The sequence below is a fragment of the Arachis ipaensis genome, chromosome B4 (genome assembly GCF_059453495.1).
Source record: "Arachis ipaensis isolate K30076 ecotype BB chromosome B4, ASM5945349v1, whole genome shotgun sequence".
Classification (NCBI taxonomy): domain Eukaryota; kingdom Viridiplantae; phylum Streptophyta; class Magnoliopsida; order Fabales; family Fabaceae; genus Arachis; species Arachis ipaensis.
Window position 1 is genome coordinate 109567100 of NC_142439.1, and position 27262 is coordinate 109594361.

A 27262-nucleotide genomic window follows, 5' to 3' on the forward strand; every position below is an offset into this window, starting at 1 on the left:
GAGGTACAGATTCACAAAAGAAATTTGGAGGGGATTAGTTCCGCCTAGAGTTGAGTTCTTCACTTGGTTTGCTCTGATTGGTCGGATCAACACAAAGGACCGGCTTAGTAGATTGGATATTTTGGGACCACATGATAATTTGTGCATGTTGTGTAAGAAAGCAGTGGAAAGTGTTCATCACCTGTTGGTTGCTTGTGAGTTTTCTTGACAGGTGTGGTGTGTATGGATTACAGAATTTGGTCAGGTGTGGACAGCTCCCGGCACCTTGAAAGATCACTTTGGGAGTTGGAGATCTATGCCTATGAGACAGGAGGTTCGCAAGTACTGGTTAGTTGGGTTCTTTTCAGTTATATGGAACGTTTGGCTACGGAGAAATGATGTAATCTTCCAGAATAAGACAGCAGGCGTTGTAGAGTGTGCGACTCAATCGTTTCTTTGTGCTACGGAGTGGTGTGGTAACTAACACATGTTGTTGATAGCTATGCCGGAGATGACATAAGAGTTAGTTAGTCTTTTATTTTTTACCTCTGTCCTTGTATGCTCCACTTCGAGTGTTGAGCTCTTTCTTTCAAAAAATAAAATAAAAAAGATAACAACACATACAAAAATAAAGAATTAAACAACCCTCCAACGTACACCTGTAAATTACAAGGGACATTCATCAGGAAAAAAAAAATATTGATAGCAGAATAGGGGCAAATATGGGTAAATGACATAAAGAAATTAAATGGAATACAATATTTTATAAATATTCTTAATGATTTTACGTTATATGTATATCTTGAAATTAGTTTTTTTTTTTTTTTTTATGTAAATCGAAGTTACTAACCTCGATTTGGACTATTTCATATAAATTTACGTAAAACAAAACTCATAACTTCAATTTAGTAGAAGTATTTTTTGTGAAAGTAAATCGAAACTATAAAAATTGAACCCCACCCAAAATACATCAAATTTATTGGTTTCGATTTAATGGTTTTGATGCCTATAGTAAATCAAAACTACTTAATTCAATTTAATGTATTTTGATATATAAACTAGTAAATCGAGTACGTTACAAATTTTTATAATACTTATAACATCTTTTAAGTCATTTACAATAATTACAAAAAATTATTACAATAAAAAATTTTAAAATTTTATAAAAATATTTAATTTAAAATTATTATTAAAATTTTAATTATAGTCGTTAGAAAATGAATAATTACCATAAAAATTTTTAAAAATTATAACAATATATAAATACAAAATGAATGAACGATTTAATACTAATTCGTTACAAAACTAATATAATTTGTAATAAAAAAACTATAATTTGTAATAAAAAAACTAAGTTGTTATAAATATTAAAATATTTTGTAATAAATTATCTTCTTATTACAAAATCTATAACAATAACTAATTTTTGTTAAAAAAATAATTTATAACAATTTTGAATTTAATACAAAAATTATTATAAATACTCTATTTTCTTGTAGCGTTTTTTTTAGGAGTCGATCCAAATATATCATTGAGTTGAATTTTTCAATTTTTGTATGTTCTATTCTTTTTCTTTTTATCTTTTGTTAATGTATTTTTCTAACAATCTATTTAAAACTTTTTAATTGTATCGAATTGAATTTCAATTAGAATTAAATTAAATTTTAGTGTTTGAAATGAGTTAATAAAACTATATAATTGAATTGGATTTCAATGTTTGAAATATTTTATCAAATGAATTAAAATTTTATAATAAACAACTTTACCCTTTATTAATATAACATTATACTTAAATAATAAATATATTTATTTATTAAATTATATGAAATAATTGAAATATATCTAAAAATATTAAATTTAAAAAATATTATTATTAATTAAAAATTAAATGGTTCTTTATGGTTGATTATGATCTAACGACAAACTAACAAAAAAAAAAAAACAAACATGAACTATCAAAAACTAATTTGTTAAGTGATCAAATGACATAACAAGTAATAAAAGGCTAGTTATTAATAGTAAATTATAGCAACTAATTCATGTTATTAAAATAAAATAAATTATGCCACTTTTTGCTAGTGTCAAGATTGATACAACTTCACTTGAAATGGTCGAACATATTAGCAAACGCTTTGTGTCATTAATCTAAGTTAAACACTTAAAATTTATACGTTTGTATATTTTTTTTAGATCTACCTAGTTGGTGCCGAGGTGCCGTCGTCCGAGTTCCTTATGAAGAGGTGGGGGTGCTACCTGCAAGAGACTCTGATACTTAAATTAGCAAAGGCTTTAGACAGGTTTTTAGTAGATTGGGACGTGAATATACCCGAGGGGTATCAGTATATTTATGTAGAATAAATAATCACCTTTTTGGAATAGTTCTACTTTTGTTGGTGGACAACCGTTCTCTTTATCTTGGAGATTGTTGGAATCTATCTTTTGGTGGAGATAGAGATAGTAAGAGAAATTCGGGGGAGGCAGTTATTTATTTAAATAAAACTGAACCTTTCTTGCTGCGTCCGACATCGAGTAAGTTGGAGAGGACATCCTCTTTGGATGAACTTTTTATCCTTATTGGATCTAACTTTATTTTCGGGTTAGGATATGAACAATTATATTAAGTAAGTTGAAGAAAAGAAAAAAAAAATGAAAGTGGTGAGAGAAAAGAGATTGTGTGTTGAAAAGTAGGATGTATTGAGAGAAAGTGAATGAGAAAAGTTAAGAAGTAATTAGATTATAAAGACATTTTAGATATTTTAAGTTTTAAGTAAAATTTTAATAAAATAAAATTCTAAATCAGATCTATTTAAATTGAAATTAATTTTAAGAGAAAACAAAGAAATTAATTTAATTATTTTTGTTTTAAATATTGAAATTAAATTAAATTTTCATAGAAATTAAATTTCTAGAGGTTTCCAAACACTCTGTAAATTTGTGATGCTATTGGTTATCGCTAATAGATTGACGAGAATTGATATGTTTGTTCTCCTTAATAGAAGTTACTCCACGAATAAAGAATTCATATGACATGGAAGACTAAAACTTTGGTCTTGAATGAAAATGAAGAAGGGCATAAGGCCTCTAGGTTGACTTGGCCCCTTTGCTAAACTTCTAGTAAATTTTTTAATGTTCTTCCTTCATTTCGTTAGGCCATGGTGGAAAAGTGATGGTATGCATGCATATCTCCACTTTGTTGATGATGCTATTTCCAATTTAGTTTGAATTAACTAAGTGATACTGATGCCTAGGATTTAATTTATTATACGACTGGTATATGATATATGATCCTGTTGTGCAAAGTTATGCATGCTAACTGATACCGGAGAGCATTCATTTTCAACCTTTAATTGTTAAATATATTCACCTCTTTTCTCGTTATATTGTAATGATTTCTTGAAAATAAATTAGGATATCAACTCTCAATAATGTGAGATTTATGATTGAGCATGTTCAATGTCTTTATTACTCATTTGGAATCTCTCATTGGTTAAATTATGTTCAATGTCTTTATTACTCATTTGTATACTACTAATCTTCTGACTTCTATTCAAAGCCTACTTATAATTTTTTGTTCAGTTATTCCGTATTATTGTATAAATTATGTTTCTCATTTTTTTTGTTTTGCTGGACTACTAAGAGTTAGAAATTTGGTATTTTAGTTTGATCTGGACAAGAGTTTATGTGGCATGTTTTTTTTTATTTACTCATATAACATCACTATAGTCTTGTAATATGCGGATTTAATCTGAGTATACTACTCTCAATTTGTATATACATAGTGTTGGATATAATACTATACCTATACGGCATAGTTAAAATCAATTTATCAATTACATTCAGCTTCATTTACCATTTTTTGTACCGTTGCCAATGGAAAATTTTGAGATGTTGAATATGCAAGCAAAACTCTATGTTTATTGTTTAGTATATGTTCCGGAGCTAATCTCCGGATCCCCTAACAGAATAACTACGATCCGGTGACATAGATTTAGACGGTCATCACGGTTTAAACTGACCCATAATCATAAATTTTTAACTAACATTTAAATTTAAACATCTCTTTTATCTTAGTCTATGAAGTACTGACACTCCGTTAAATTATTGTACCTATAAGTTGGACACATTTCGGACACAATATTTACAGACATTAGTTTGACACACGTGTCTACTGTATCTAATTGTGTCTTAATAAAAAATAAAAAAAATTCTCCGGACATGCTTGGACACATCTACATACCATCACGTGTCAACGTGTCCAATTTTATTCTTAACTTGTATTTTTAAAATAAATTTAAAAAAAGTATATATTATTATTTATTAAAAAATATTTTAAATACTTTATATAATTAAAATATGACATTAAAAATAATTAAAAAATTAATTTATATTTTAATATCAATAAAATACCAAAATATCATTACAATTTATCTAAAAAATACTTTATATTTTATATGCCGTGTCTTATAAAAATTTTAAAATTCGCGTGTCAGTGTGTCTCGTGTCGTGTCATGTTGTGTCTGTGTCAGAAAAAAAAAAATCTTCTTCTCCTTATCATTCTCCTTTTCCTCCAACTCCTCCTCCTCCTTTTCCCTCATCTTTCTCTTTCATTGTCTTGTTGTCACCACCACTAAACTACCAATGTCACCTCCATCTCTTCTTCCTCCTCCTCCTTCTTTTTTATTTAAATTTCTTCCATCTTCTCCTTCATTTTCCTTCTCCGCCTTCTCCATCATCATCATTATCATCATCGTTATTGTTATTGTTATTGTCATCATTGTCGTCATCTTTTTATATGTATAACCGTTTAAATTCATAATGCATCGAAAATCATTAATGATGACGGTACACAAACAAATTCAGTTCAAAACAAATTCAGACCAAAAGTGTACTTTATTTAAATGTATAATGCACCGAAATTACTTTAAAAGAACTTGGTTCAAATCAATTATACCTTATTTAAATTCAACATACATTGAAATTATTAAATAAACGACATACAAATAAACAAACTCAGTTTAAAATAATCATGAATTAAATACACCTTATTTAAATTTATAATACACAAAAATTATTTAATAATAATATCACACAAACATAACTACTATAAAATTAATTAGGGGAGTGCTAGGAGAACAATGAAAATTTTGAACAACATGAACAACCACCAATCAAATGAAAATACATTACACTCTAATTTAATGCTACTAATTAAATTTACTATTTTAACCCTATTAATTCACATTGTTTACACATTGTTCAAAAATCTTGTTGGTTACCTATATTTTTCCAATTAATTAACTGTTATTTTGGCCCGTTTGTGGTAACGAATGAATTCTTAGAGAATTTTGTGTTGGGGCAACTATTTGATACGACCCACGGTATTTTGTTGGAGTAAAGAACCAGGTAGAAATGTAAAAATTTTTATGTGTTAATGATAAAAACTGAAGTCTTGCTACCAAAATAACATTCTATTATCAAATGAACTAATTTATGTTATTTTTTAGTCGATTTTTATGATATTTTTTATTTTAGTCATAATTTGTCATACATCATCAACGTTCATCATTTACCTTTATTAAACAATCTCCATTTCTCTTTCTCGCCGTACTCTCTCACTCGGCTCCTTTTTTGGAACGCAAACGGCATAGTTCCTGGGATTTTGTTAGTTTTGTTTTTTTTTTTTTTAATTATTCTCTTTTATTCACCATTATAATTTGATTTTATTCTCTTTTAATTTTCTTTGCTAAATCATATTGTCATTAATATATTATTCATAACTTTTGTTTTATCTTTTTAACAAGAACTTATGTTATAGCCAATAAAAAATTTCAATTTTAAAATTAAAAAATTTCGGTATAAAGGTAAAAAAATTTTGATATTATTTTTAAATAAATTCTACATAGGGTTAACCACCAAAAATACTCCCGGATTATTCAAACGCTGACAAAAAAGCACTCAAATTTTACTATCGACAAAAATATCTTTAAATAATTTAAAAACATAACAACAATACCCAATAGTAAATATATATTTTCAAAAAATGCCTTAGAGATTGAATTTTGATGTGATTTTTTACAAAAATAATTAAAAAATGAGATATTATTATTCTTAAAATTTGATAATTTTTTTCTAAGTATATATTTTTTTGTGATTTCTTAAAAGTATTATTAGTTGTTAACAAAAAAATTACAAAAAAATTACAAAAAAATATATACTCAACAAAAAATTACCAAATTTTAAGCATACTAATATCTCATTTTTTTAATCATGCTTGCAAAAAATTGTATCAAAATTCAATATCTAATATATTTTTTGAGAAATACATATTTAATGTTAGATAATCTTGCAAAAAAACTAACATTAAATATATATTTCTCAAAAAATACATTAGAGATTGAATTTTGATGCAATTTTTTGCAAGCATAATTAGAAAAATGAGATATTATTATTCTTAAAATTTGGTGATTTTTTGTTAAGTATATATTATTTTGTAATTTTTTAAAAGTATTATTGGTTGTTAACAAAAATAATTATAAAAAAATTATATACTTAACAAAAAATCACCAATTTTTATGTATAATAATATATTATTTTTATAATCATTCTTGCAAAAATTGTATCAAAATTCAATCTCTAAGGTATTTTTTGAAAATATATATTTACTGTTGGGTATTGTTGTTGTGTTTTTAAATTATTTGAAGACATTTTTGTCGATAGTAAAATTCGAGTGTATTTTTGTCAGCGTTTGAATAATTTGGGAGCATTTTTGGTCGTTAACCCTTCTACATAATTTAAAATTTCTTCTCTTCTTTTTTCTTTTTTTTTTTGTTCATTTTCTCTTTTTTATTTTATTTTTTATAATTTTTTTATTTTACTTTTTTAACAAGAATAAAAACAAAAACAAATCAAATAAAGAAAAAAAATACATAAGGTTACAAAATCACTAAAAAAAATATAGCAATAAAAAATGAGAAAAAAATACACAAAAAAACAACGCAAAAACAAAAAAAAAATGCAAAGAAGAAGAAAGAGAAGGAGGAACGCGGAATCTTTATGTTAATGAAGATACTTAAAATGTATATTCGTGTGTGCTCTCACTAATAAAATTGATTTTTGTTAAATTTTGACCAATTTAATTAAATTTAGTTACCAAAAATTTTAAATATGTAACAAGACTTTTGTTATAAATAGCAAAAATTTGATGTAATATTGTAATTTAATGTGTAGATTTGTAGTATATTCTAACGATGTATAATTCGTTTTTTATCTATTGGTATAATTTATTAATTTGCAATATGAATGCTAGTTTTATTTAGATATCCCACCTTCCATGGCATGATTATACCATGTATTGCATCATCCATCATGTATTTTTTCTTTCCTGTGCCTTTAAATTTCCGCCCTTTCATTGTATAATTATACTATATAATTAGTCATGCATTTTTTTTTTCTTGACATGCTAATACTTTTCACATATTTATTTATGAGTTGAATTTAAAAATATAGAATGTTCATGGATCATAGTTGTGTTTGTAATGAGATTTTTAAAATAAAAATTTTTAATTTTTAATTTTTTTTAATTATGTATTATTTCAATGTAAATAAATTACATTTCTCTTGTAAAAATAATCATATGTATTATCTTTCATAAAAATAATTGTGATTAATCTTTTATAAATAATTGATTGACCACCATTTTTTTTCATTATATAATAATAAAAAAAGATTAGTCTAAACATAATTATTTCATACTGAAAAAACTAATTATATACATTATTTTTATTTGAAAAACTAAAATAGGAATGAATTGAAGTATATAATTGTGTGATAAATTCAAAGATGGTTACTTATTATTGATTTCGATAAGCATCATCTTTCACAACAGAGGGCAATCATAATGAAACTTCGTACATATATAAACTTGATAGAATTTAGGAAAAGCAATGTTTCAAGTAGCATTCACAATTTTCATATAGGAGAATTGAAAAAAATATATATGTATCTAGAGGAGAAAAATAAAATGTCAGCGGAGAATCGAAAAGTAAATTAATGAACAAATATTCTTATCATATTTTAAAATTTTGGATATAGATAACTTATCTACTTAAATATTTTATGTACTATTTGTTCACTTTACTGCTCAAAAAAGAAAAAAGAATGATAAATTTTACATAATTAAAGTGTAATTTTTTTATTATTAGATAATTTTGTTAGCTGCCTTTTTATATCTGATACTATAATTTTTGCCTTTAATTTCTACTTAAGGCTAAAAAAACAATGTACTATATTATACATTCAATTGTACAAAAAATAAAATAGTAAAGTTCATAATAAAGTAGTATTCACAGTTCCACTAAATAATTATTCTCATCCATCAACTAATGTTAAATAGATTCGTCTTTCAAATTCATATCATGTTAGATTGCCATTAATATTTGCATCATATAAAATATTTTTATCCCTCAATGAATACACAATTATTTCTTCTTGCACCAATATCTTGCGTCCCACCGAAACATTTAAAAATTAAAGCATATGAATGAGTGAAGCATAAAATTTATGAAAAACTAAATTAAATTAATCATCCAGAATATGTACAAGATCACAGGAAGAGCTCTCTAAGCTCCTGTGATTTGGAATGTTTATAAAAATAATTTCTCTTGAATGATCAAAACGTTTAAAGTGAAGTTTGCAGAAACATTTCCCTGCCAACTAAAAAATACTAGTTTTGATAAGCCACACACAAACTTTAGTTTAGCTGGTAAATACCATATTGATTTAACCGTACTTATGACTTGTACAACAACAACAACAACAAAATCTTGTCCCACTAAGTGGGGTCGGCTACATGAATCAAACGAAGCTACTGTGTTTTGTCATGTATCATGTCTACTGTCTACAGAAAGACCGTTTACATGTAGATCTCGTTTAATCGTACTTATGACTTGTATATCAATTAGACTATTTTGTATTTGAGATAGCATTTCAATGGGAAACTTATTAGTTTAGCTGGTAAGTATCTAATTCACTTAAAAGCTTTATTTTTATACTTTCCTCAAATATGTTCTGCAATCTTGGTCATATTTGAGCTTTGAATACTTCACTGAAAAGAAAAAAAAAAATCCTAATACATAAAGTTATATATGTGCTCACAAACTTTCATTTTCTCCTTCATGATTTCATCTACACAACCATTTGCCCCTCTCTGTTACTTGATACTTCTCAGTTCTGACTCCAGAATGAAGAAACTTATTACACGAAACTTTTATATAGGTTGGTGAGAAACAAACCAAGGACCTCAAATCTAGCAACGTCTTAGTATTTTGGTCATCTACCACTAAATAAACTAATCAAGCAAATGAGTTATTATTCCTCCATGAAAGATCAATTCTAGTTTACGTTCAATTAGTTTATAATTAGTATTTTTATCCATAATGTTATTATAGAAATTGGGAATATAAATTTTTTAAAATTACGGCCCACTTTGTTCTAATAGTATAGATTATGTATGTCACAAAAGATTTATAAAATCAAACTACTTTTACAAAAAAAATCGTAAGTTGACAAAAGTCCCTGACTAAGAAAGCCAAGGTCTTTGTAGATAAAAAATCGAATAATAAGATTTTTAATTATTATTTTTATATGAAAAAGTCTAGTGTTTTATTAATAATTAATTTTAACATTCATTATCTAAAATTTAAAATAATTTAACGTGTATATTTTTATATTTAATTAGGTGTTAAGTTTGTCGCACAAATAAAAATAATTATTTTTTATACTTGTTATTTAAAAATAATATTTTTTCTCTCTACGTATTTCAAAATATAATTAGATATTAGTATAAAAAAATTATACTAATAGTTATAAAATTAACTCAAAATTAATTTTTTTTAACCAATTGAATCTTGATTCTAACTTTTAATTATAATATTAGTATTCTCTCCAAATTATATGTAATAACTATTTGAAAAAAGAGAAATGAAAATATAGATTATAAAGATAAACGGTGAAAATTTAAAACTACATAAAAAAAACTAAAAAATATGTATATAATAATAATAATAATAATAATAATAATAATAATAATAATAATAATAATAATAATAATAATAATTTTTATTTGAATTATATTATTTTGTTGTGTTTTCTGTAGAATATAGAAATGTAGAAAAAAATAGAGAATGAGAGAAAAGAGAGAAAAAAATAAAGATGAAGACTGAGAGTGAGAGTGAGAGTTTGTTAATTTTGAAAGAAAAATTTTTATTTTAATTGTAATAAAAAAAATTGGATGACATATTTTGATTTGTCAAATTACTAATATAAAATATAAATTATATATAGAATGAAGATGGTAGAGAGAAATAGAAAAATAGAGAGAGGTAGATGAGAGAATTTAGGGAGTTTATTAATTTTGGAGAAAAATATTTTATTTTTCTCAATTTTAATATAAGAGAGTGTCGTGTGACACATTTGATTATTAAATTAGATAGTAATATATGTTACATAATATAGGTATATTTCATTTTTAATTTTAATATTTCAATTTTAATTTTAATGCAATTAAAGAATGTCATGTTGCATATTTTGATTGTCAAATTAGTAATTAGTCATTAATATTGATAATGATATATAAAATAGATAGAGTACTTGAAGAGATGAGAGTGAGAGACATAGAGAAAGGAAGAGGGAAGAGAGGAGAACTCTTTAATTTTTGAAGGAAATATTTTATTTCAATTGCAATGAGAGAGTGACATGTGACACATTTTGGTTGTAAAATTAGTAGGGATGGGGAAGAATTCTTTAATTTTCGAGAAAAACATTTAATTTCAATTACAATGAGGGAGTGACATGTGACACATTTTGGTTGTAAAATTAGTAAGGAGAAAAGAAGAATTTCTTAATTTTGAAGGAAAAGATTTAATTCCAATTGCAATAAAAAAATGATATGTGGCATATTTTGATTATAAAATTAAAAATATATAATAGATAAAAATGTCAATCAATTCTATATCTTGTTACAAAACACTTGAATTTTAACTTACCTTTTATTTGGGTTATAATAAGTATTTAATTATAAAAACAAGAAATGAAAACATATTTGTTATAAAAACATTATTATTCTATTTATTTTAAATCTGTTCATTAGTACAATAGAAACTTTTTAAATTAACTTTTGCCTTTTACAATAGTTTTGTTCAAGGTAAAGTATATTTTTTATCTATAAAATTTGTTGAAAATTTTAAAAATATCTTTAAGTTTTATTTTATTTTAATTTTATTTTTAAAGTTTTTTTTGCATCAAATATACTACTGATAGTTAAATTTTCATAAAGTTTAGAATTAATTCAGTAATAATGCATGACAACTATGTCTAATTTGTTTGTGTTAAATATTATTCTTGTAAAATTGTTGCTAAATTGATCCTAAATTTTTAAAAAAATTAGTCACCGGGAATATATATAATGCAAATCAAAAACTTCTTAGATAAATTAAAACAAAATAAAATTTAAGAATATTTTTAAAATTTTTGACAAATTTTAAGGACAAAAAATATACTTTACTTTTTTATATATTTACATAAGACCTGAAAAGAATTGAGAAATAATATCTAATATTCTTAGATTATTAGGGATATATAACCTAAGCCTTGTCTGAGAAGGTAAAAAAAATATCTAAAATTCTTAAGTTAGGTTACGGTACAATTTAAGTCAAAATTTAGCTTGAAAAAACTTTGAAAAAAGAATATTCATTGTTCACTTATTCTAATAATGGATTTTTCAGGACTTGATGTAGGTATTTTAAGCCCAATCAGTATACATTATTTATGTAATTCTTCTATACTTTTATCTCTTATTTTAAAGTTTATTTTTATTTTGTGAGTTTTAGATTTCACGTAAGATATCTAAGAAAATATCATCAAAGTTTTTTGAAATCATTTTAGACCTCAAAAAATGTGTCTTAAAATTTAGATATCCTATATTTGCCTTTATAAAATCTTATCACAAAATTTTCTCTCATGTATGCCTAATATTTTTTTGCTACCTACAAGACTTAAAACTTGAAAAATTTTAAAGTTTTTGTTTGAAATTCTAAAACATTTAGAAGTATGATTCAACTTCTTTTCGTATCCTTTTACCAATTTGTATCAATTTGATAGTGTAAGTATCAGTTCAAGATTTTAGTATAATCCCAATCAGTCTAATCCTACAGATGTGAAATAAATTGAGGTATTTGAATGGCAGTCACTACAAGAAATACGCCAGTATCATCGGATTTAGCGCGCGTATTATCGTCGGTTTTACTAACGAATTTATGGACGATTTTGATATAGAATTCGTTTAGTCAAATCGTTACTGGCGGATTTTCGATTCCAACGGTAAATTCGTTGGTAATACTTAGAAAAAAAAAAGAAAAATAGGTGCGAACTTTAGCGTGGGCTTTACCGTCGAATTTAACCGACAGTAAGCCATCTTAGTGAAATGATGCGTTTTGGTGATCTCCGACGATAAATCCGATAGTAAAGAGTCCTAAAATTGAAGGCACAAACCCTCTCCCATTCATTTCGAAAATCCTTTCTCTCTAACATTTCTTTTCCCTTTCTCTCGCTAATCGTTTCTTCTTCTCGCCACTCTAGCCCCGTTGTCGCCAAACCCAGTCTCTCATTGCCGCCTCTCTCTCTTACAGAAATCAATCCATTCGTCCTCTTTTTTGGTACCAGTCGCAATTCTGTCTCTTTCTATTTTTGTTTTTCTGTCAGCATTGCCGCACTGCACCACCTATGCGACTCTCCTTTGTCTCTGTTCTTCTTTTCCTTTTCACCCCTCAAGTTCATAGTCCCTCTTTTTTCTTGTGATAATAAATAATAAATTTTGTGAAATTTAGGCCAAGCTATTTTAAAGATGATTAGAGATAGTTAAATGTTATCCTAATAGGTTGTATACAATGAATTGTCCAAAGTGACTAAGCTATTTGTAGTAGCTTCCATATATATAATATGAATATAGTAAATTGTCAAACTGAAAAGCTCTTGTTAATCAATATAAGTGGAAGAGGTTTAGATTAATATTAATAACAATAAGGTGACTTGAATTTTTATTTATTTATTTCTCTTTTATTATGTTGACATAAATAGTACTATTAATAGCGGCTTTAGCCTTTAGGTTTACTAGTGCGTATATCGTCATCATCATTTAGTTCATTAGGAATTTGATACCTCAAAGTTTATTAAATAACTTTAATAATAATAGGCATAATATATAGGGAAAATATAGGTAGATAATGATTTTTGTGAATTGGATAATAGGTTTAATAAAGTAAAAACATATTACACTCTTAAATTATTCACTTAAATCTTAATATTAGAATAATCATCTGCACACCTAGTAAATTGAACATCCATTATTTATGTTGTTCAAAAAAGTCATTAGTTACCTAGCATTACCCTAATATATACTAGCGGCTTAACAGGCACTGTCGTGCCTGTTTAGCCGCTTTTTTTGTGGAATTTAAAGTTGATTATTTTAATGATTTTTAAAATTTTAAATTAGAATAACATAAAAATAATAATATAGAATAGTCAATGATAATATAAAAATGTTCAAACTAAAATAAATATATATTATCTATCTATAAATAATAACAATATGAAAATGATTTAATTATAATGAACACATACATCACCTATCTACAAATAACATAATCCATAAAATAGTTATTACAATAATATTTTATCTTCTTCTATCTAACTCAAAGTCATAAAAATAAATATAAAAATACGATTGTTTACAAAAGATGAGCTATATTCAAAAGTCACATTTTTTTTCTTTGTTTAGGGACTTTTTTTTAAGTGGTAAGTTAAAGTACGGATTTTTGTTTGAAGAATCCTTGGTATGCGAAATTGTGATTCAGGTCTTTGAATTTGTAAAATTATTTGTTTGTTCTTCTCCCTGGCAATGGCGCCAAAAAAGCAGGTGCACAGAACCATGGTCCAAACATAACTTCACAACTTCGCACAACTAACCAGCAAGTGCACTGGGTCGTCCAAGTAATAAACCTTACGTGAGTAAGGGTCGATCCCACGGAGATTGTTGGTATGAAGCAAGCTATGGTCATCTCGTAAATCTCAGTCAGGCGGATATTAAGTGGATATGGTAAATATAAAGAGATACTTAATTAAATAATAAAGGATAGAAATACTTATGTAATTCATTGGTGCGAATTTCAGATAAGCGTATAGAGATGCTTTCGTCCCTCTGAACTTCTGCTTTTCTGCTATCTTCATCCAATCAATCCTACTCCTTTCCATGGCAAGCTTTATGCAAGGGCATCACCGTTGTCAATGGCTACATCCCCTCCTCTTGTGAAAAAGGTCCAAATGCTCTGTCACGGCACGACTAATCATCTGAGGTTCTCGATTATACTAGAATAGGATTCACCCTCCTTTTGCGTCTGTCACTACGCCCAGCACTCGCGAGTTTGAAGTTCGTCACAGCCATCCCTTCCCGGATCCTACTCGGAATACCACAGACAAGGTTTAGACTTTCCAGATCTCAGGAATGGCCATCCATAGGTTCTAACTTATACCACGAAGATCCTAATATCTCGGACTCGGTCCCTTGTATTAGAAATCCAAGAGATACTCATTCAATCTGAGGTAGAACGGAGGTGGTTGTCAGGCACGCGTTCGTAGGGAATGATGATGATTGTCACGTTCATCACATTCATAGTGAAGTGCGAATGGATATCTTAGAAGCGGAATAAGTTGAATTGAATAGAAAAACAGTAGTACTTTGCATTAATTCATGAGGAACAGCAGAGCTCCACACCTTAATCTATGGAGTGTAGAAACTCTACCGTTGAAAATACATAAGTGATAAAGGTTCAGGCATGGCCAAGAGGCCAGCCCCCAAATGTGATATCTATGATCCCAAAGATGAACTAAAAATCATAGGATGATCCAAGGACTAGGCGTCCAAAGATCTCTAATGCAATAGTAAAAAGTCCTATTTATACTAAACTAGTTACTAGGGTTTACAGAAGTAAGTAAATGACGTAAAAACCCACTTCCGGGGCCCACTTGGTGTGTGCTTGGGCTGAGCTTTAGCTTTCCACGTGTAGAGGCTTCTTTTGGAGTTGAACGCCAGTTTGTAACGTATTTTTGGCGTTCAACTCTGGTCCGTGACGTATTTCTGGCGTTTAACTCTAGACTGCAGCGTAGAACTGGCGTTCAACGCCCTTTTGCATTGTCTAAACTCATACAAAGTATGGACTATTATATATTGCTGGAAAGCTCTGGATGTCTACTTTCCAACGCAATTAGAAGCGCACCATTTTAAGTTCTTTAGCTCCAGAAAATTCACTTTGAGTGCAGGGAGGTCAGAATCCAACAGCATCAGCAGTCCTTCTTCAACCTCTGAATCTGATTTTTGCTCAAGTCCCTCAATTTCAGCCAGAAAATACCTGAAATCACAGAAAAAACACACAAACTCATAGTAAAGTCCAGAAATGTGAATTTATCATAAAAACTAATAAAAACATCCCTAAAAGTAACTAGATTCTACTAAAAACATACTAAAAACAATGCCAAAAAGTGTATAAATTATCCGCTCATCAATCCTTCATGTGCCTACAAAAAGTATAAAGAAGAAAAATAATTATGTCTTTTTTTTTTGAAATTATAGATCAAACTATAAGTAAAAACGTTAAGATAAACCTAAAGTAATTTCTAAATTTGTACCGAGTAAAACTTTTTAGCAATACCTCATACATCTCCTTATCAATCAATTCTTGAGCCTTGAAGAACTACAAAATTTAGAAATCAATAAAATAAACCATATGCCAATACAAATTTCATTATATTTGAACGACAATTTAACAATGAAAAAAAAACCTGTAAAATTAAAATTTCTTATTTGAGATTGGATTTCCTATACATGCACAACAGAAGAAGTTATTAAACCCTCTATAGAGCATTCAAATCTATAATTATCCGATATTACCTCTATTTTGTGCGGTTTCTTAATCTAATGATAGGTACTCGCAATGTTGTTCTTTACTAACATGAGTTGGTTCCGCTCCTGTGAGTTTGTTGTTGGAAAAAGAAAAAAAGTTTAATTTATTATCACTGGTATAACATTATTTTTTGCAACTTTATTCAACATGGGAAACATAATCTCGGTTGCAATCTCAGAGTAACCTTTTAATATTTTAGGCATAAATTTTTTCCTTTATTTAATAGAAGAAGAAGAATATAGAAGGGGATAGATAATAGGCATATCTATAACATTCTGATTATGATGATTGCATTACCTTGTATGTTGTTGGAGTAGTATTTCCTTTTTTATCATCTTCTAGAATTGGATCTTGTCTGTTTTAACCGTACCTCCCCAACCAATAGAATAAATTTGAAGGAAATGAACCTATTAGATAACATATGATTATGATTACTAACATAGAAATAGAAGTATGTATATGTAATACAATTTTCACAGTAATTAATTTAAAAAATTACTTTATTATCTATTGGTTCGATTGATGCAATTGATTGCTCATCTTTCCATGCACTCCAGAGACTTTGGAATCTTTCTTCCTGTGATTGATATTTGTTAATATATTTCTGGTATATCTAGTATGTCTTAGTTAATGATAATTAGTACGTACCTGCTACATTAAACAGATGTTCAAGTTCGTTGTCTTTATTTCCTGGCTATATTTATGAGCTCCTTTGAAATCAATTTGTCTATTAAAAAAATATAAGTCATAAGCCATCAATAAATTAAAGTTTGTACACAAAAATATCTATATCAATGAAAAGCATTTAAAGATTAAAATTATATGAAGATTGAATTGTACCAAGAAGTAAATACACACACATTTACTAAGAACATAAAATACCTGTGGTGAAGGTAACAATATTTCTTTGAAAACTACATTTTTGGTAAATTCTTCACTTGTTCCATCTATTTTTTTTTCTTTGACTAAATTTTTTGTAGTTGACTGAGAAATACTTTGAGACAGAGCAACATATAATTGGCTATGGCTAAACACATGTTTAAGGAGATAGATTCCTACTTTAGGAATGGTCTGTCCTTGTGATTTGTTTATTGTTATTGCAAAACTCAACCTTACAGGAAATTGCTTCTGGATAAGTATAAAAGGAAGTCCTGAATTCTCTGTTGTTTTGTGTTTTATCCGAGGCAAGAAAGCTCTTCTTCCACAGTGATGGCCGGTTAAAATTTCTACATCCAACATGTTTTGAAAAGTTCCACAACATAATAACCTTGTATCATTGCATAAGCCAGCCTTAGGGTCTATGTTTCTCAATAACATCAAAGGTGCACTTTTTTTTACCTTCAACACATGAGGTGGCAACCCGCCTGTAGAAACTGAGTTAAGGTATTCTTGTTGATATAAATTATTAGTATCTCCTTCTACCTCATCAAATGAGACTAAATTTCGTTCTTCTTTTGGAAACTAGTTGATAATTATATCATTAAGCTATTGCACATCATGATTTTTTTGGCGTCATTGCCCTTTCTACCATGTAAGAAGCGTCCCACCCATGAGATTGTAAGTTTGAAAATATTTTTTCTTTTAACTTATGTAATGATGTTTCACCCTCCCATGGAATTGCCATATTTGTTTGTATCCGTACAAAGTCTTCATGTATAGTGGGCTCAATTCCATGACCAATGCGCATAAGATACTCAACAAAAATATGATCATTAGGAGATCGCATATTTTGTCGCAAATGGAGAATTTTAGTGGAAGCCCATAAATGAAACTTAACTATAGAAGCTGAAAATCATTTGTGACTTACTACCTTTCGGTACGACAGGTAGTACTTGGTGAAAATCTCCTCCTATCACCATCACTTTTCCTCCAAATGGCATATCGTTTGCTAATATGTCTCTTAGAGTGCGGTCTAATGATTGCACCGATTCTTTATTTGCCATTGGTGCTTCATCTTAGATTATTGTCGTTGTTTGTCTAATTAGCTTTGTAAGATCTGATTGTTTGCTTATGTTGCAAATGGATGATAGTTCTACATTAATTGGGATCTTAAACCTAGAATGAGCTGTTCGACCCCCAGGCAATAATGTTGCAGCTATTCCTGATGATACAATTACCAAGATAATATGACCCTTATTTCTCAATTATGCAATTATAGCTCTGTAAAGAAATAGTTTGCTTTCTCCTCCTGGCCCATCAACAAAGAAGACTCCACTTTATCTTCGATCAATTGTATTCATAATGCACTTGAAAGCTTTAGATTGGTCATTGTTCAATCTTTCTATGGAATACAGGTCTTCTTGGGGTACTTCAATGGATAGTTCTTCTTGGATAACTCTGGGTATCGAGTTGTCATTATCATTTTCATGAGTTAGAGATGGCAAATCGTATTGTGTAATCTATTTTTTGTGCTGAAGGAGTATATCATTTATATCCCTAAGTAGCCGATTTGTGAACACTAAGGCTGTTGTAGTACTGGTTGATGGATAATCATCCACCATATATGAAAAAAATTCATCCCATAAGCTTCTTACATCTGTATGTAGGCTCAAAAAATATTAAGATGGTTGCAAACAACCTTCGTAAAGCATATGGCAATCGTAAAACAGAAGTCTCAACCAAACATGCATAGATGCTACTGTCACTCTCTAACAATCCTCGATGTTGAGCAGATTGCTTGAAGGACGAATGTTGGACCCCATTCACTGTTAGTAGGGGTGGCAAAGCGGAACGGCTGGACCCAACCCGCCCCGTCTAAGCCTGTCTCGCCAACTAAAATGGGTTCAAAATGCTAGCCCACCCATTTTATGGCGGATTGGCGGGCTAACTCGCTCGACTCTTTTTTTTTAAAAAAATTCATTAAAATTAATTAAAAATAATAATTAAAAAATCAAATACAAATAAAAAATAGTCAAATTATAATATAATTTTTTTACTATTTTTTTTAATTTTTAACTTCAATAAAATTGTTCAAAATAATATTTGTCAATAGAACTATCTTTATTTTGAAAAACAAGTCACATAATTCGAACAAATATACGAAATTGTAAAATAAAATAAATAAAGTTAATAACTAAAAGAAGAATAAAAACAAAAAAGAAGTGTTTGAAAATTCTATAATTATTAATTTTATAATAGTAATCACTCTTTTATTTAATAAAAAAATATTCGGCCCAGCGGATCGGCCCGCCCCGCCCCGCCAAAACCCGCCAATTTGGCGGTGCGGGTTTGGCGAATTTTTTTAATTTGGCGGGCTCCAAATCCTAGCCAGACTACCCTTTTTAGCGGGTTTAGTGGGTCGGCCCGACGGGTTCAACCCGTTTTGCGGCCCCTAACTGTTAGCAAGTCATCCCAACTGATTGGTCCTCTGACATTAGATAACAGAATATGCAAATAGAATTTTTCTCCTTCTGAGGGTGATACAGTATAAATTTGACCGATGGGTCTCCTCTATGTCTTGCACCGACGCCATTCCTTTTCCTTGTTGTGCCAAGTGTAATACTCTGGAATTTTCCTGTACAGAAGATGCCTAGATTGTTGGTCCTCCTCACAATTTAGGACAAAGAACTCAGAGAGCATTGTTCTAGAGAAATAATCATCATTAAGTATTTCAGGAATGGTTTAGTGATCATAGAAGCTCACTTGATGTTGATTTGGCAAATGAATTTGTAACCTTTCCACAGATGGATACATTCAGTAAAGGTTATATTTAAATATTCTCCAACATGCCTCTGGAGCAGCGATCTATCTTGCATCAACAAACTGTTGGACCTCATCAACATTAGAACCTTTGTGAACTTCTATTGCAACCCGGTCTGTACCCTTGTAGCAATACTTGTAGAGATACTTTATATTCTTGATGCTACTACATATCTCAGCATTAATATGTCAATCATATTTTAGTAGTAGCTAAGGATTGTACGGAACTACCCATCTATTATCAACTGTGACATTTTGGTTAATCGGTACCGGAGTGTCGAATCGTCGCTTATATTGCGGATATGAGTCGTCACCTCTTTGTGTTTCTGCTGCGAACTCTTTTGGGTAGTTATGTTTGCATTGAGCATTTTTCATGCAGGGTGAAGATTGATCAAGTGTTCCGCAAGGACCATGAATCATATGTTTTAGCACTGCATCATGTAGGTGTGATTCTACTTCTTTAGATGGTATCTCTGCATGTACCAAACTATCATAATGCTCCGGGTCAATTAACATGTCATTGTTTTCTAAGATTAGTGACATATGTACATGTGGCAATCCTCTTTTTTGAAACTCACCTTTCCCAAGACACCCTTAGTAATTACATCCTCTTTCAGCTGTTCAAATTTGGCTCGAAAAATTCTTGTTGTTAGATCTAGACGATCTTATAGAGTTTAAATTGGGTTGAGTTCTGAAGTTATTTCAGTCCAAGATAGATTGCATGTCATTGTGAGAAAAATATCTGGCTTGCCCTCTTTAAGAAAAATAGCCATTCCATCTTCATATCGTTGGGTCATATCACGACGGCCACCAATAAATGATGATGGTAGTATTGTTCCTTTTCTTCCCACATTTTCTGAAGACAAATATAGAGAGAAATATTATTAGTTTCAATAATTATTCTGGGTAATTCTTAATGATTTACGAAGTAGCAATTAGATACAACAATAGTTACCTGCATTAGTGATGAGCGGATAATTTATACGCTTTTTGGCATTGTTTTTAGTATGTTTTAGTTAGTTTTCATTATATTTTTATTAGTTTTTAATTAAAAATCACATTTATGGACTTTACTATGAGTTTTTGTGTTTTTCTATGATTTCAGGTAATTTCTGGCTGAAATTGAGGGACCTGAGCAAAACTCTGATAAAAGGCTGACAAAGGACTGCTGATGCTGTTGGATTCTGACCTCCCTGCACTCGAAATAGATTTTCTGGAGTTACAGAACTCCAAATGGCACTCTCTCAACGGCGTTGGAAAGTAGACATCCAGGGCTTTCCAGAAATATATAATAGTCCATACTTTGTTCGAGATTAGATGACGCAAACTGGCATTGAACGCCAATTGTACGCTGCATTGTAGAGTTAAATGCCAGAAACACGTCACGAACCAGAGTTGAACGCCAAAAACACGTTACAACTTGGCGTTCAACTCCAAAAGAAGCCTCTGCACGTGTAAAGTTCAAGCTCAGCCCAAGCACACACCTTCGGAAGTGGATTTTTGCATCAATTACTTACTTCTGTAAACCCTAATAGCTAGTCTAGTATAAATAGGACCTTTTACTATTGTATTAGACATCTTTGATCAGTTTTATGCTATCTTAGATCCTTATGGAGGGCTGGCCTCTCGGCCATGCCTGGACCTTTCAGTTATGTATTTTCAACGGTAGAGTTTCTACACACCATAGATTAAGGTGTGAAGCTCTGATGTTCTTCATGGATTAATGCAAAGTACTACTGTTTTTCTCTTCAATTCAACTTATTCCGCTTCTAAGATATCCATTCGCACCCAAGAACATGATGAATGTGATGATTATGTGACGCTCATCATCATTCTCACTTATGAACGCGTGCCTAACAAACACTTCCGTTCTACATGCAAACAAGCTAGAATGAATATCTCTTAGATTTCTAATACAGGGGACCGAGTCCGAGATATTAGAATTTTCGTGGTATAAGCTAGATTGATGGCGGCATTCATGAGAATCCGGAAAGTCTAAACCTTGTCCGTGGTATTCCGAGTAGGATTCAGGGATTGAATGGCTGTGACGAGCTTCAAACTCGCGAGTGCTGGGCGTAGTGACAGACGCAAAAGGATAGTAAATCCTATTCCAGTATGATCGAGAACCTCCAGATGATTAGCCATGCAGTGACAGCGCATTGGACCATTTTCACAGAGAGGATGGGATGTAGCCATTGACAACGGTGATGCCCTACATAAAGCTTGCCATGGAAAGGAGTAGGATTGATTGAAGGAAGGCAGTAAGAATGCAGAGATCCAGCAGCAACAGCATCTCCATAAGCTTATCTGAAATTCTCACCAATGAATTACATAAGTATCTCTATCTTTATTTTCTGTTTATTTATTATTATTATTCGAAAATTCCACAACCATTTAATATCCGCCTGACTGAGATTTACAAGATGACCATAGCTTGCTTCATACCAACAATCTCCGTGGGATCGACCCTTACTCACGTAAGGTTTATTACTTGGACGATCTAGTGCACTTGCTGGTCAGCTACACGGAGTTGTGACAAATTATGAATTAAGATTAGAGCACCAAGTTTTTGGAGCCATTACCGGAGATCTCAATTTTGCGTACCAAGTTTTTGGCGCCGTTGCCGGGGATTGTTCGAGTATGGACAACTGACGGTTCATCTTGTTGCTTAGATTAGGTAATTTTATTTTAATTTTAAGTTTTTGTTTTTATCCTTTTAAATTTTTGGAAAAAAAAATAAATATAAAAAATTTATTTTATGTTCTTCAGAATTTTTAAGAATGAATTCTAGTGTTTCATGAAAAATGTTGAAGCCTGGCTGGCTGTAAAGCCATGTCTAAATTCATTTGGACTGAGGCTTCCAAACCATCATCATAAGAGCAAGCTAGTTGTTGCTAATCAAATTTGCTGTTGTATGACTGATTTGTATTCTAAAGCTTGGCTGGCCATTAGCCATGTCTAGTGTTTTGGACCGGAGCTTTCACTGAAAGCTTGGCTGGCTAGTAAGCCATGTCTAATTCCTGGACTGAAACTTTAGACTAACATTGCAAGATTCCTGGAATTCATATTAAAAATTTTGAAATCCTTATTTTTCTTTTCCCAAATAAATTTTCGAAAAAAAAAATTTCTTTAACAAAATACAAAAAAAATCATAAAATTATAAAAACCAAAAAAAAAAAATTTTGATGTTTCTTGTTTGAGTCTAGTGTCAATTTTTAAGTTTGGTGTCAATTGCATTTTTTCTAAAAATTTATGTATTTTTCAAAAATTCATGCATTCATAGTATTCTTCATGATCTTCAAGTTGTTCTTGGTAAGTCTTCCTGTTTGATCTTTAAATTTTCTTGTTTTGTGTCTTTTGTTGTTTTTCATATGCATTTTTGCATTCATAGTGTCTAAGCAATGAAAATTTCTAAGTTTGGTGTCTTGCATGTGTTTCTTTTCTTAAAAAAATTTTTCAAAAATATGTTCTTGATGTTCATCATGATCTTCAAAGTGTTCTTGGTGTTCATCTTGACATTCATAGTGTTCTTGTATGCATCATGTGTTTTGATCCAAAAATTTTCATGCATTGCATCATTTTCATGTTTTTCTCTCTCATTATTAAAAATTCAAAAATAAAAAAAATATCTTTCCTCTTTTCTCTCATAAGATTTCGAAAATTTGGATTGACTTTTTCAAAAAATTTTAAAAAATCTAGTTGTTTCTTATGAGTCAATTCAAATTTCCAATTTAAAAATCTTATCTTTTCAAAATCTTTTTTCAAAAATCATATCTTTTTTTTTCTTATTTATTTTCGACAATTTTAAAAATCTTTTTCAAAAATCTTTTTCTTAATTTTATCTCATAATTTTCGAAAATATTATCAACAATTAATGTTTTGATTCAAAAATTTCAAGTTTGTTACTTGCTTGTTAAGAAAGATTCAAACTTTAAATTCTAGAATCATATCTTGTGATTACTTGTGAGTCAAGTCATTAATTTTGATTTTAAAATTTAAATCTTTTTTCAAAAATAATTTTAATTATATCTTTCTATCATATCTTTTTTAAATCATATTTTTTTTTTCAAAAATTTGATTTTAAAATATTTTTTCTAACTTCTTATCTTCTTATCTTTTCAAATTTAATTTTCAAATCTTTTTCAATTAACCACTTTACTTTTTGTTTGAATCTTATCTTTTTCAAAACTACCTAACTAACTCTCTCTCTCTCTCTCTCTCTCTCTCTCTCTCTCTCTCTAATTTTCGAAAATCCTTTCCCCCTTTTCAAAATTCAATTTTAATTAACTAATTGTTTTAATTTTAATTTAATTTGATTTCAATTTTAAGATTCGAACTTTAACTTTAAAATTTAATTTTTAATTTTTAATTTTAATTAATTTTCGAAATTCCCTCTCTCTCTCCCCCTTCTATTTATTTATTCATCTACTAATACTTCTCTTCCACCCAAAATTCGAACCCCATCTTTTCCTCTGTGTTCGAATTCTTCTTTTCCCTTTTTCTCTTCTACTCTTCTTCCCTTTTACTCACATAAAGGAATCTCTATACTGCGACATAGAGGATTCCATATTTTCTTTGTTATTTCCTTCTTTGTCATATGAGCAGGAGCAAGGACAAGAACATTCTTGTTGAAGCAGATCCTGAACCTAAAAGTACTCTGAAGAGGAAACTAAGAGAAGCTAAAATACAACAATCCAGAGACAACCTTACAGGAATTTTCGAAAAGGAAGAGGAGATGGCAGCCGAAAATAATAACAATGCAAGGAAGTTACTTGGTGACTTCACTGCACCAAATTCCACTTTACATGGAAGAAGCATCTCAATCTCTGCCATTGGAGCAAACAATTTTGAGCTTAAACCTCAATTAGTTTCTCTGATGCAGCAAAACTGCAAGTTTCATGGACTTCCATCTGAAAATCCCTTTCAGTTCTTAACTGAATTCTTGCAGATCTGTGATACTGTTAAGACCAATGGGGTTGATCCCGAGGTCTACAGGCTCATGCTTTTCCCGTTTGCTGTAAGAGACAGAGCTAGAATATGGTTGGACTCTCAACCTAAGGATAGCCTGAACTCTTGGGATAAGCTGGTCACGACTTTCTTAGCCAAGTTCTTTCCTCCTCAAAAGCTTAGCAAGCTTAGAGTGGATGTTCAAACCTTCAAACAGAAAGAAGGTGAATCCCTCTATGAAGCTTTGGAGAGATACAAGGAACTGACCAAAAAGTGTCCTTCTGACATGCTTTCAGAATGGACCATCCTGGATATATTCTATGATGGTCTGTCTGAGTTATCAAAGATGTCATTGGATACTTCTGCAGGTGGATCCATTCACCTAAAGAAAACGCCTGCAGAAGCTCAGGAACTCATTGACATGGTTGCTAATAACCAGTTCATGTACACTTCTGAGAGGAATCCTGTAAGTAATGGGCGGCCTCAGAAGAAGGGAGTTCTTGAAATTGATACTCTGAATGCCATATTGGCTCAGAACAAAATATTGACTCAGCAAGTCAATATGATTTCTCAGAGTCTGAATGAAATGCAAGCTGCATCCAACAGTACTCAAGAGGCATCTTCTGAAGAAGAAGCTTATGATCCTGAGAACCCTGCAATAGCAGAGGTGAATTACATGGGTGAATATTATGGAAACACCTATAAACCATCATGGAGAAATCATCCAAATTTCTCATGGAAGGATCAACAAAAGCCTCAACAAGGCTTTAATAATGGTGGAAGAAACAGGTTTAACAATAGTAAACCTTTTCCATCATCCACTCAGCAACAGACAGAGAATTCTGAGCAGAATCATTCTAGCTTAGCAAATTTAGTCTCTGATCTATCTAAGGCCACATTGAGTTTCATGAATGAAACAAGATCTTCCATTAGAAATTTGGAGGCACAAGTGGGTTAGCTGAGTAAGAAGATCACTGAAACCCCTTCTAGTACTCTCCCAAGCAATACAGAAGAGAATCCAAAGAGAGAGTGCAAAGCCATTGAATTAACCATCATGGCCGAACCTACAAGGGAGGGAGAGGACGTGAATCCCAGTGAGGAAGACCTCCTGGGACGTTCAGTGATCAACAAGGAGTTTTCCTCTGAGGAACCAAAGAACTCTGAGGCTCATCTAGAGACCATAGAGATTCCATTGAACCTCCTTATGCCCTTCATGAGCTCTGATGAGTATTTGCCTTCTAAAGAGAATGAAGATGTTACTGAAGAGCAAGTTGCCAAGTATCTTGGTGCAATCATGAAGCTGAATGACAAATTATTTAGTAATGAGACTTGGGAAGATGAACCTCCCTTGCTCATCAATGAACTGAGTGATCTGGATCAACTGACATTGCCTCAGAAGAAATAGGATCCTGGGAAGTTCTTAATACCTTGTACCATAGGCACCATGACCTTTGAAAAGGCTCTGTGTCACCTTGGGTCAGGGATAAACCTCATGCCACTCTCTGTAATGGAGAAACTAAGAACCCTTGAAGTACAGGAGGCCAATTTCTCATTAGAGATGGCAGACAAATCCATGAAAATAGCTTATGGACAAGTAGAGGACATGTTAGTAAAGGTTGAAGGCCTTTACATCCCTACTGATTTTATAATCCTAGATACTGGGAAGAATGAGGATGAATCCATCATCCTTGGAAGACCCTTCCTAGCCACGGCAAGAGCTGTGATTGATGTGGACAGAGGAGAATTAATCCTTCAACTAAATAAGGACAACCTTGTGTTTAAAACTCAAGGATCTCTCTCTGTACCCATGGAGAGGAAGCATAAAAAGCTTCTCTCACTGCAGAGTCAACCAAAGTCCCCACAGTCAAACTCTAAGTTTGGTGTTGGGAGGCCACAACCAAACTCTAAGTTTGGTGTTGGGAGGTCTCAATAATGCTCTAAACATCTGTGAGGCTCCATGAGAGCCCACTGTCAAGCTAGCGACATTAAAGAAGCGCTTGTTGCGAGGCAACCTAATTTTTATTTATCTAATTTTATTTTTATTTTTATTGTTTTTCATGCTTTATTAGGTTCATGATAATGTGGAGTCATAAAATAAATACAAAAATTAAAAACAGAATAAAAAACAGCAGAAAAAAATCACACTCTGGAGGAAGAACCTACTGGCGTTTAAACGCCAGTAAGGAGCATCTGGCTAGCGTTCAACGCCAGAACAGAGCATGGATCTGGCATTGAACGCCAGAAACAAGCAACATCCTGGCATTTAAACGCCAGGAATATACCCTGAGAAGAGCTGGCGCTGAATGCCAGAAACAAGCATGGAACTGGCGTTCAACGCTAGAAACATGCTGCAGATGGGCGTTGAACGACCAGAACAAGCATCAATCTGGCGTTTAAACGCCAGAATTGCATGCAAAGGCATTTTACATGCCTAATTGGTGCAGGAATGTAAATCCTTGACACCTCAGAATCTGTGGACTCCACAGGATCCCCACCTACCTCACCCTCTCTCTCTCCATTCATGGTCATCCCTTCTGTTTTCCATACACCCCACCTACCTTCAAAATTCAATCTCTCTTCCCCATCACCTCTTCACCATACACATCTCTCCCTCTCCTCCATATCTT

At 30.6% G+C, this 27262-nt stretch overlaps 1 non-coding gene across 1 annotated transcript; it reads right to left on the reverse strand.

Moving 5' to 3' along the window:
• Positions 1-24819: 24819 nt before the first annotated feature.
• LOC148568741 (small nucleolar RNA R71) lies at positions 24820-24927 on the reverse strand. Its single transcript, XR_015882938.1, has one exon. It is a non-coding gene; the product is annotated as a small nucleolar RNA R71 (small nucleolar RNA).
• Between the last annotated feature and the right edge of the window lie 2335 nt (positions 24928-27262).